This window comes from Heloderma suspectum, chromosome 7, assembly GCF_057233095.1.
Source record: "Heloderma suspectum isolate Gila_16-S chromosome 7, 16-S_ref, whole genome shotgun sequence".
Taxonomy (NCBI): domain Eukaryota; kingdom Metazoa; phylum Chordata; class Lepidosauria; order Squamata; family Helodermatidae; genus Heloderma; species Heloderma suspectum.
Window position 1 is genome coordinate 47,627,894 of NC_139464.1, and position 10,756 is coordinate 47,638,649.

At 38.8% G+C, this 10,756-nt stretch overlaps 1 non-coding gene across 1 annotated transcript; it reads right to left on the reverse strand.

The window, feature by feature from the left end:
- On the reverse strand, nt 1-73 carry TRNAR-CCU (transfer RNA arginine (anticodon CCU)). The gene has a single exon. It is a non-coding gene; the product is annotated as a tRNA-Arg (tRNA).
- Between the last annotated feature and the right edge of the window lie 10,683 nt (nt 74-10,756).

The window sequence follows — 10,756 nt, forward strand, 5'->3', positions numbered from 1 at the left end:
CACCCCAGATGGGACTCGAACCCACAATCCCTGGCTTAGGAGGCCAATGCCTTATCCATTAGGCCACTGGGGCTGACACAATTTAGTTTGTTCCAATCGTGTAATTGTAGTTCACATTATAACTCGTAGTCAGATCCCACCCTTTTTTATGTACGTTATACGTTGTAATTCGGCGATTCTGTGACGTTTAAAAACCGGAAGCTACATCACAGATTCTAGGCGTATCACAATGCACGCACGGCGCCCATAGAAAAATCAGATAAGTCTAGGAGGTAGATTTCGAAGGTGTAGCATTTTTTTGTAGTCATCACTTCCGGTTCCGATTAGAATCTTGCATGCGTGGAGCAAGTTTTGGGAATACAAAGGAAGCAATGGGAGAATATAAATCAAACAGGGCAGGGCTAGAGGCTCCCTTTTGACCTTCTTTTGAATGAGCTTGTCTCTTTCACTGGCTGTTAAGACAGAATTCTTGAATTGTTGCTTTTATTTATCTGAGTTTGCATGTTGGTGAGCGTAGATGAAAGGCAATAGCGAGGAAGAGTGTCCAAAGCCAGCTTTTAGTTTATGAGTTTAGTTGATAAATAAATGCATTACAAAGAATAAGCGTTTTACAGCCTTTGCATATTTCGTCGAAAGTCAGCTTTCTAAGCTGGCTTTTCTCTAAAACAAGATCTGTACTCATCAGCATATCTGAGACTAGCTCACAGCAGTGAGGAATTACTGTTAGTTGGGAATAACTATTTTTCCAGATCCGTGTATAGGGAGGGATTTGTAGCTTTGGTCTCTTCCATCTTAATTTTTTGCCCGTATTTGCTGTTTGTACAGGTTCGCACGTGTTTTTTAAAAAAATATTTTTTGCAACCCTGTCTTTACAGTGGATTTGATCATTGCAACTTCCTAATTTACCCTAGCATTTCAAGATTTAATAGATTTATATACCACTCACCATATTTTTTAAAAAATACCTCTTGTAAAGGGTAGCCACCCGTAGGTGTATGCCATGTAGCAGTGCCATTCACTGGTGACCCAAAGTTTATTTTGGGATTCAAATCCCAGTTATTCTTAAGTGGGCCCTGGAGGAATAGAGGCTGAGCTATAGAGACTGCTGGTATATCTGAAACAGGACTGTCTTCTGGTCATGGAGGTATATGATATATTGTTGTTCAAAGCTGGACATACTAAAACAAATGACAATACTTGCCCATAGGGAAACCATGAATGCCCATAGGGAAACATAGGATTTTGCCTCCCCATAGGAAGATCCTGAATGCCCATAGGGGAACATAGGCTTCTACCTACATTTCCCTATGGACGTTCAGGATCCCCCTATGGGCAGGTGGAAGCCTCTGTTTCCGTATGGCTAAGTAGAAACCTAGGTTTCCCGGTGGGCATTCAGGATCTTCCTGTGGGCAGGTGGAAGCCTATGTTTCTCTGTAGGCATTCAGGACCCTCCTATGGGCAGGTGGAAGCCTATGTTTCCCTGTGGGCATTCATGGCTTCCTTATGGGCAGGTATTATCATTTGTCTTAGTATGTCCCATTCAAAGCTTATTTTAGGGTGCAGGGGCATATAAACTTCAGCCCCTTCAGACCACTCACACTTCCTTGTTGGATAAGGAAACAGGCCTAGGAATATGTAACTAGGAACCAGCTTCAGTCTTATTCTGATCATCATCTAAACCGGATTTGCTCTAAAACAAGATCTGTACTCACCAGCATATCTGAGACTAGCTCACAGCAGTGAGGAATTACTGTTAGTTGGGAATAAAGCTGATCTAAGTATAGATGTACAATCTGTTGTGAATGGGACAAGTTTACAGCTTGGGGGTGTTTCCGCATCCAGTTCCACTCCTAAAGGCATAGGTGACAAAGGCCTTCTTAAACTGGGAGAACTGGTGAGGTCTGACTCAGCAGTCACACGTCTTGGTAACATCCATATTAGACTACTGTATTGAGCTATATAGGGGGTACGTCTGCAATGTCTGAAAGCCTCAGCGGTACAGAATACACCCGTAAGAGACCTGACAGGCTGTTTATAACACTATTAGGTTATCTTCTCTGGCTCTAAATCTGCTTTCAGGCCCAATTTAAAGTGGCATGATCTTTAAAACAGTAGCCTGCCTAGGACCAGGATAGCATGAGTTAGCTGCGGGGAACATCTGGTCCTCCAGTTGCTGGATTGCAACTCCCCATCACCCCTAACCACCATAGCCAGTGGTGAGGAATGATGGGAGATGCAGTCCAACACTTGCAGGGCCACACATTCCCCATCCCTGGCTTAAGTACTGCGCCTTCCAGATGAACCTACCCCCTCTTACATCCTTGGCCAAAGCACTGCTTTGGCCTTGTAGTAGAGAGCCTTTTCAGCCCATGTGGATAAGCAGTGGATTTCTTTTCAGCAGAAAGCTCACTTGGCCCCACTACTTGCTTTCTGTTATTCTGTGAAGATCTTTTAATTTTAGTGATTATTTGGGGCGAGACTAATAAATTTTTGTTGTGATAGGTTTTGCTTTTATTGTACTCTAAAGCAGTATTGGCTGCACCATTTTTCTATGGATTTGTCTGTTTATTTTTACTGGGATTAAATATGCATTTATATTGGTTAGTTACCTTGCACGTTTAGTTTACTAAACAGAAAGGTAGGATATAAAAGTTTAATAAATAATCTGCATCAAACAGGTTTATATGTACATTCCTCTTTTATTTAATACAGCACAGACACATGACACATACAAAAGAAAAACACTCATGAAGGCCCTGCCATGCTTAAAGACAGGTACATCTACACTCAGTTGAACAAGGCTCCTGCTTCAGATTAGATATCTGCTAGCTAGCTACAGATAGGTTCTCAGAGGAAGCCTGTTGCCCCAACAAAAATAATCTGCACCATGTTTGGAAAAGTGAAACTGGGAGAGAGTAATTTCTGGACCCTAGAGGCAGGCAGGTCCTTGAAGTAAAATCACTCTCTTCTAGACATCTCAAGGAATGAGGTTTTGAAACAAATACATGTTACTATTTTATTATTCAGGTCTAACCCATGATAAAGTGTGCTAGGAGGGAAAGTATTTGTTTCCCAGTTAATTCAAATGCATTTTAAAAACGGAACAAGCCTGAATGCACATTTAGAACTGGTGCAGGCTTTTTGTGGCAGCAGCTTTCCCTTTTTCCTACTCCAGTTTTACATAGAAAGTAAGCAGGCACCAATTCTTGTAGTAAGGAGCCCCACATACTTAAAAAAAATACAAAAAGGAGGGTGACAGGTATTTACAAAATTCATGGCTGGTACAGTACATCATTTAAGACACACTATGCTACAATCTTTCAGGTCCTGAGATTATTACAAAAAATGTTAATTCAAATAGTATGTTCAGGTTCAGTTTGAGAGAGGAGGAAAAGATCAAATCATTTCTTTAGAATCTAGCATCCCTTCACCTCAACAGAACATATCTCCCTAAAAAGCAAAATCAAAAGGAGTTGGCACCAGTCTCAAAGTAGCTGCGTTTGCTTCACTTGGAGAAGCGATATATATTTGTTGCATGGAGTACATATCACATGAATTTACTTTAGGGGAGTACTCTTCCCCACATCAAGCCAAAGGCTTGCCCTTAGTTTTAGAAATATTCAGGTAGTAACTAGCAAGGTAAGCCGGCATATTGTGGAACCAAGCTATACAGAGAATTACTGCTTCAGATGAATTTGCAAAGTATGGTTTATTATAGCACCACTACTTGATTAGAAAACTTGTTACATTAAGGAAGGCCACGCAAAATCTATAATAATTGTGTTTTAAGTATTCGTGTGTCAATTTTGTCAAATAGCGAGCTAACCTTGTGGAAGTTTCTTTGCTTCATTTTGTATAGTCAGCAAGTTATTAAAAGCTGACTTTCCACTGTATGTTAAAAAGAGAATGCAACCACGGATACTGTATTCAGCAGGGTTTGTACTACAATAGAATTGCTAGCTTTTAAACTTGGAAGCTCTACTGTTGATGGAATCCCTTTATTAGGAAAAGCATCTTATCCTTGTGTTCTGGAATGAAGAATTTCAGCTCAAAACTCCACATTTATACTCACACAGATGCCCAACTAGAGATAGCATCTGATAACCTAGAAAATACAAACATTAAGTTTTTAACCATTATATGTAATATCCAGGTACTGAGTGTGATAAAAAAGGGGGGAGGGGAGCTAGTTTATAATGCTAACAATGTAACACTGCTCAGCAGTTTCTGAGAAAGTGAAGATAAGCTTATTTAAGTAAGGTAAATGCGACAGACTTTTTGCTAGCTAGCAGTCAAAATACTTTTAAAACATTTTAAATCTATCCCCAACATGATTACCAGTAAAGAAGTGCACCAGTTGCCACATCAGGGAGTCTTCTGGATTCTTCAATCTATACAAGGTCCAACACTGGAGGGTGCAAGATGAGGCAGAGATATGCGGATCCCAACTTAACTTACATTTAAAGGAGAGTCTGCCTAGATAGAGATCTAGTTAACTGTCTGACATTGCTCTCTGTACAGGTGAGGTATTCATTCACTTGCAGATTTACTAATATGTGTTTGGTGATGGTAATAAGAGAAAAATGCACTCTGTTACTTATTTGATGTCTGCTTATTTATGTCAATCAGTGCATAACACCATCAGATTTTAATATCCCAGGAAGGCTCTCATGACACTAGCTTTGTACTACTGAAAGCATTTATGCTCTTTATGTAGAGTTTAATTTCCATGTTACAAAAATATGCAGTATACACATTCAAAAGGATATGTCATGTTTCTTTGGGTAGATGTTACATTAGGAAAAGTATACACAGTACTGAATGTAAAGTCTAGCTATATGCATAGTTTATTTTACTGCTTACTAAAATCAAACTAAGGCCTTATAGAGAAGGGAGGGGCTGAAAATAAAACTTCCCCTAGTGCTGGAAACGGCTCACCTCTAAGCTTTGAGTGCCATACCTACCATTTAGGATCATTATACATTTGCTGGTTTCTCCCAATTTATTTTTTACGTTGGGCAAGAACACCCCCACTTATCTTTACTGTTAAACACTGGCACACCAAGTGAAAACGCCTCAGTACTGAGTAAGGTGAGCAGTAATAAAATATAGCATATACTACTTATATTGTTCCTACGATTAGATCAACAGATTACAGTAAAGAAGGCTTCAGAAATTATTCTTTGTTACATGGAACACAGATACTCTTTCTTACACAAAAATTGCTCCGTAATGTAACATATATTGTAAAATGAAGTTAGAGAATCCTTGTTTTCTGCTATGGTAATAGAAGTTCAATTAGGGGAAAGGACTGACAACGGTCTAAAGAAGGGATTCAATTTAGATTCAGGTACCTGCAACAGGATGGGCAGAAGTAGATTTCTGCTCATCGAAGGTGCCTCCTCCCAATTTGGGGGGATTCCCTCAGCTCCCCATATTACAGCCTACTCTATTCAGCAGGTTCTCCCAACCCTCTGTGTAGTATTTGCAGGGGGATGGAGCAGCTACTGTGGAGAAGATGAGGTGGGGAAATCCACTTCCACCAACCCCTTTGCACACACTTAAATCTGGACCCAACCCATGAACTTTGCATTTCCTGGAGAGGTGGGTCCAGTTGGTTCCTTAGTTGAGCCTCAAAGCTCTTTAAGGGTACAGAACTATGCATGTTTAGATATGCTGGCTGGGGAATGCTGGGAGTTGTAGGACTTCTCTCTGTCTAAACATGCATAGGATTGTGCCCTAAGTTACTTCAACTATCAAAAGTTGGTAGGAGCTGTTAAATGGAAAAAAGAAAAGAGCAATGGGGTGCTGAGAAGTAAGGTCAGAAAAGGGTAATGGTAATTTATGAACTGTCACACTGATTCCATGTAACAATTTTCCCATTACCTCCACCCACGGAGAATGGCACATTTGGGAGTTTCCTTTGACTGGATGAAATTAAGTTAAGATCAAAGGGAATGCTCATTCTTTCCAAATGGTTTGAAGTCCTTAATACTCCATTTTAGGCCATAGCTATATATTCCAAGCCACAGTGTGACAACCCATATCTTCCCTTCTAAGTGTATTCAAAACCTTTCTTGACTGGAGGAAAGACAGTCTCCTCTGCAGTACGAGCAACGCCAACTCTCTACATAGAAGACACATCCTCAGCCATGCTGAGCCACCTTCACCTGTGTGATGATTATTTAAGGTTATTCAGAGTGCCCATTCAGAATTGATTTTAGGCAGTACACAGATTTGTTTCCAGGATACAATAGAACCTTGTTAAATATACTGTTAAAAACCCACATTTAAGTTTTATAAATATATAGCCGGCTTTAAAATTCATGATTTCATACTTTGATTTCTAGGCTGAATTCTAATTCTCACCAGTTCACAATTTACAGCAGTAGGCTTTCTAAAATAAATCTTGACATGAAGTGAAATCTTGCTGGGTATGAAACCTTTGTATGAACCTATTGTGCTACCCTTTAATTTAGCAAGGATGCTACATATAGCAAGATTATTTTGACAAAGATTTTAAAACATGTATCTGAGCAACGCAAGGAAGATCTCATTGTATTTTGTGAATGGGAAACTACAACTCTGATTAATTTAGAATATTCAGTTACTACTGACACCACCAGGCAGCTACATAGTGACCCAAAGCAGCAGGTTTCTCAGGCACGGGTAGAGCCATACTAAAAAGATCCAGTTTTAGCTGCAATGTAAGCTACTTTTTGTGCTGCCAGAGCTGAAATAACTTGCTAGTCTGATACTGACTCAAATACGATATCTGTAACCTGTGGAAATATTGTTCTGTTCTAACTATTTTATGCTAAGAGCATTCTCTTTTGTAGAGAATGATTCCAATTTTTAAGAATGCCAGCTCAAGATTATTCAGAGAGCTTTTGGCTACTGGGAGGTATAGAAATGTAATGAATGAATTCAATATTTATAGCATTACTAGACTGGCCCTATATTAATTTTCAACCTGAAACTCCAGTGGAAATGGCTGTTGATTTCCCACCAACCACTTCCTTACAGTTGCTCAAAAACACCTAGCTACTATACTCTCATCTGTGTCAGTGCTCACCTTCATAAGTAAACATTAATGCTACAGAAAACAGATGGAAGATTAGGACTCTTAGGAATACTGCTGCATTTCAAAGCAAGCACATAAGAATGAATGTCATAGTACAGCAGCTATAACGTTACACACATTGAACACTAATTACAGAAGGGAAAAGTCATCTTAACAGCCATGAAGTCATCTTGGCAGGTTCAAGGTTCTTCCAAATACCTCCTAGCACTTTAGGACCTCTGAGTATACTTTGTAGGGAAAGGAGGGAACAAAAAGAAAAGGCACTTAACCAAAGGACAAAGGCCTGAATCAAGTAAGTTGGAGCGGTAACACCATTTGGAGATAGAACCAAATGATATAAAAACATTTAAAGGTTGCCATAAAATTATAATTGCATAAAACATTGGTTGACCAGTTTTTCACATAGTATATTTACCTTTGTGTAATGTTTTTGGAAAACTGAAAGAGCAAGTGACTCTACAATGACCTCCAACATAGGAAGAGAAATGGGTAAAAAACCTTCCAAAGCTTAGCTTGATTGCAGGTTTTGTTTTTTTCCTGCAATACTATCCTGAAAAGTCCAAAAATAAAAAAGAGGAATCACTATATCTTTAACCAATGCACTCCAAGAAACCAAGACATCCTAATCTTGTTGTGGGCAAAGAACTCTAAAACCAATCTGTAAACTAGATTTAAATTTACTTATAAATATAGCCAAAAGTTCTTTTCATGAATGTAGCAGCAAACATGATAAGATAGTTCAGAGTCCTAAGAAATTAATCCGTCAGATGGTTATGGTTCACTGTAACTGATGGTAGGTTGGGAGTTGCAGAATCATTACTTTCATATCAGCTGCTTTGGATCAAGTGGAGAGGCTACATGTAGGTTGGATTAGTCAGCTAAGAACAGGAGGGAGCATACCTGCCCCACTCAAGCCTATATGATAAATTAAAAATCACTTCTAATTTCATGGAAACAGATGTCAAACCCACAGCACCCACACCTGGGACTTTGACTTGACATTCCCATTAGTCTTCCTGGAAACACCACAGTATAAAAGGCTGAGCAAAACGGAATGATTTAAGCCATCAACTTTTATCTTGGGGGTAGAGGAGAGCAATATATTAAGACACCTGAAGTTTTGCATCTTGTAGTTCAATGCCTTTCTCCATACTTTGCAGAGATCCCAGATAACCTAGTAATTGCTATTGTGTCCCTACAGGGTTAAATACACATAGCAGAAGGAGTAATTTAAAAGATATTCAGCTTCAAAACCTGTACTTTAACATTATTGCTTGTATTTGAGGCTCAGAGTGAGCTTGCTGTTTTAGCTCCAAGTCCTCAATCAATTCAACTGTCCAGAATGACAGCTTTGACTCTTATTGCTTGTGAATACTGAGAGGGTTAATTACAAGAGCAGTTTAAATTCCCATAGGCATTTAACACAAGTCAGACTTTGTGCAAGAAGTACATCAAATTAAATTTTGCATTGGAATGCTGCTGATCCCATATGTAGCCTCTTCATCAGTTCTAGAATATCCAGCTCATATCCCTATGCCCTTTATTAAAAAAGAAAAAAAGGACTGGGAATCACCGTTAAGATTCATTCTAGTCTTAAAGTTCTTGTTTTAGTGAGCACATAGGGAACCGCTGGTATCCATCACTATTTCACTCAACATCCCCAGATACAGCTAGCTGGCTGTTTATGAAAGTTGGGCATATGCTTAGTTTATTCCAGTTTGGATATTTAGCCAAAAAAGCCCCAATTGAATTGCTGTGTTGTCTGACCCATTAACCCATTGATCAATTTAATACGCTACTGGAATACGCATGCAATATGTTGGAGGGCAGGTAGGAGGCAACTTATTGTATTCTACAGGGCAAGTTTTCATTCTCCAGTAACTTAAACACAGTGAACATTCATCAGAACTAAAAATTTGCTTTGAAAATATGGAAAACCTTAAAAGGAAAAAAGATGACTACTAATTCTCTACTGTCTAATACGTTATTTCTAGAAGTGATTACTGTCTGGAAGCAAGAAAAGGTTTGACACCCATGCCTTCTCCCATCATATACTAGAGTAGGAGTGCAAAAAATGCAGCCTGTGGGCAACTTGCCATCTCTGGTGGCCCACCAGACCCCTTGCATCTGCCCCTGCAATGCCACTTCCAATCCCTTGCTAATGCTAGCCTGGGAATCCCTTCCCTTAACCCTGATAAGAGACTAGCGATAAGTATGTATGTTGGGTAGCGAGGGAGCTCAAACAGCAGTGCTTAAGCAGCAATCCAGGCTTCTTCTGGGTCACTGGGGAAGGTTGCTGCAGTGACCCAAAAGCAGCCTGGATCGCTGCTTTAGCACCACTAAGGGGTAATATTCAGTTCTCCACTTCATTTAGGTAGGTAATATTCACTTCTCCCCTTCTGTTCCCTCTAGTAACTAACAGAAGGGGGTGGGGAAGTGAATATTATCAAAAATTGTAGTTTTCATAATATAATCTGGATAGGCTTACCACGTGCTGAATTCCTTGTATGGTTAACAGATATACCCTCATGTTTAATGGTATTTCTTGCAACAGTTTGCAAACACATTCCTCCATCTCAAGCCTAATCTTTTTCTTTCTTTCTATATATATATATTGTTTTTGCCTATGTAAATGTTAGCACTTTCAACATATCCACAGTTTAAAAATATATACTTAATTTGCAACACAGGCTTTAGGTTGCCACAAGGGAGAAACTAACACTGTAGCAAAAACCCTCAGAGAACTGAAGACTTTGTTTATGTATGCATGAAAGATATGCTCGAGGGGAACAAGGATGTTTTACCTTGATCCCAAGGGTAAGCAAATCAAGTAAAAGAAGAAAATAAACCAATTAATATTTTGGGGAATCTAAGGCTTTGGAGAATGCACCAGCCAAACAACAACAATTTCAACAAAATATGGCTACTTAACTTTATAATTTCCTCTACCAAACTACTTAAGGAAGTTTTTTGAAAAGCCCTTTGTTTACCTTGTTTAAAGGTAAAGTTCAAGATTTACATTGAGCTTATTTGCTATTCACAATTTTGTGCAAAGTTCTTTATTAATGGGCACAACCCAACATTCAGTTACTATGTATATATTATATATTATTTAAATATATGAATGTTTTTACATAAACAATTAGAAGAAAATCTAAATTAGTAAGATAACCTATCTGGCTTTCTCAGAAAAAACAACACACCTTTGTAAACCTGGTAACTAAAAACTTGTCTGGCAGAAGACAGCAGAACTATAATCTTGGTCACTATGTAATAAAGCTATATGCATATGTGAAGTAGAATTTCTACACAAAGCCAGAGAGTTCTCTGAAATTTCTATAGCAGCTACTCATGCTGCTCAATAGACAAGCTGCATATCTGTTTAAAATGCTCTTTTCAGCAGTGCAAGTGGCTGCAGTTGAAGTTTCAAAGAAGCTATACAAGCTTTCCTGCACGTGCATATAACTTTGTTGGATGATGCTCTTTATTTTCTGGGATGTTAAAAAACTGGCCAATTCTAGCTCAAGGCTAAAAACATCTCAGGTTATATGAGATTTAATTGAGAGAAAATGCTTTCTATTAGGGCCTCTGGTTTCTAGATTAAAAGACCATGCGATGTTTTACATTGGAATGTGTCATGCCTTCTTGATTTTTCATTTCATTTTATATTTT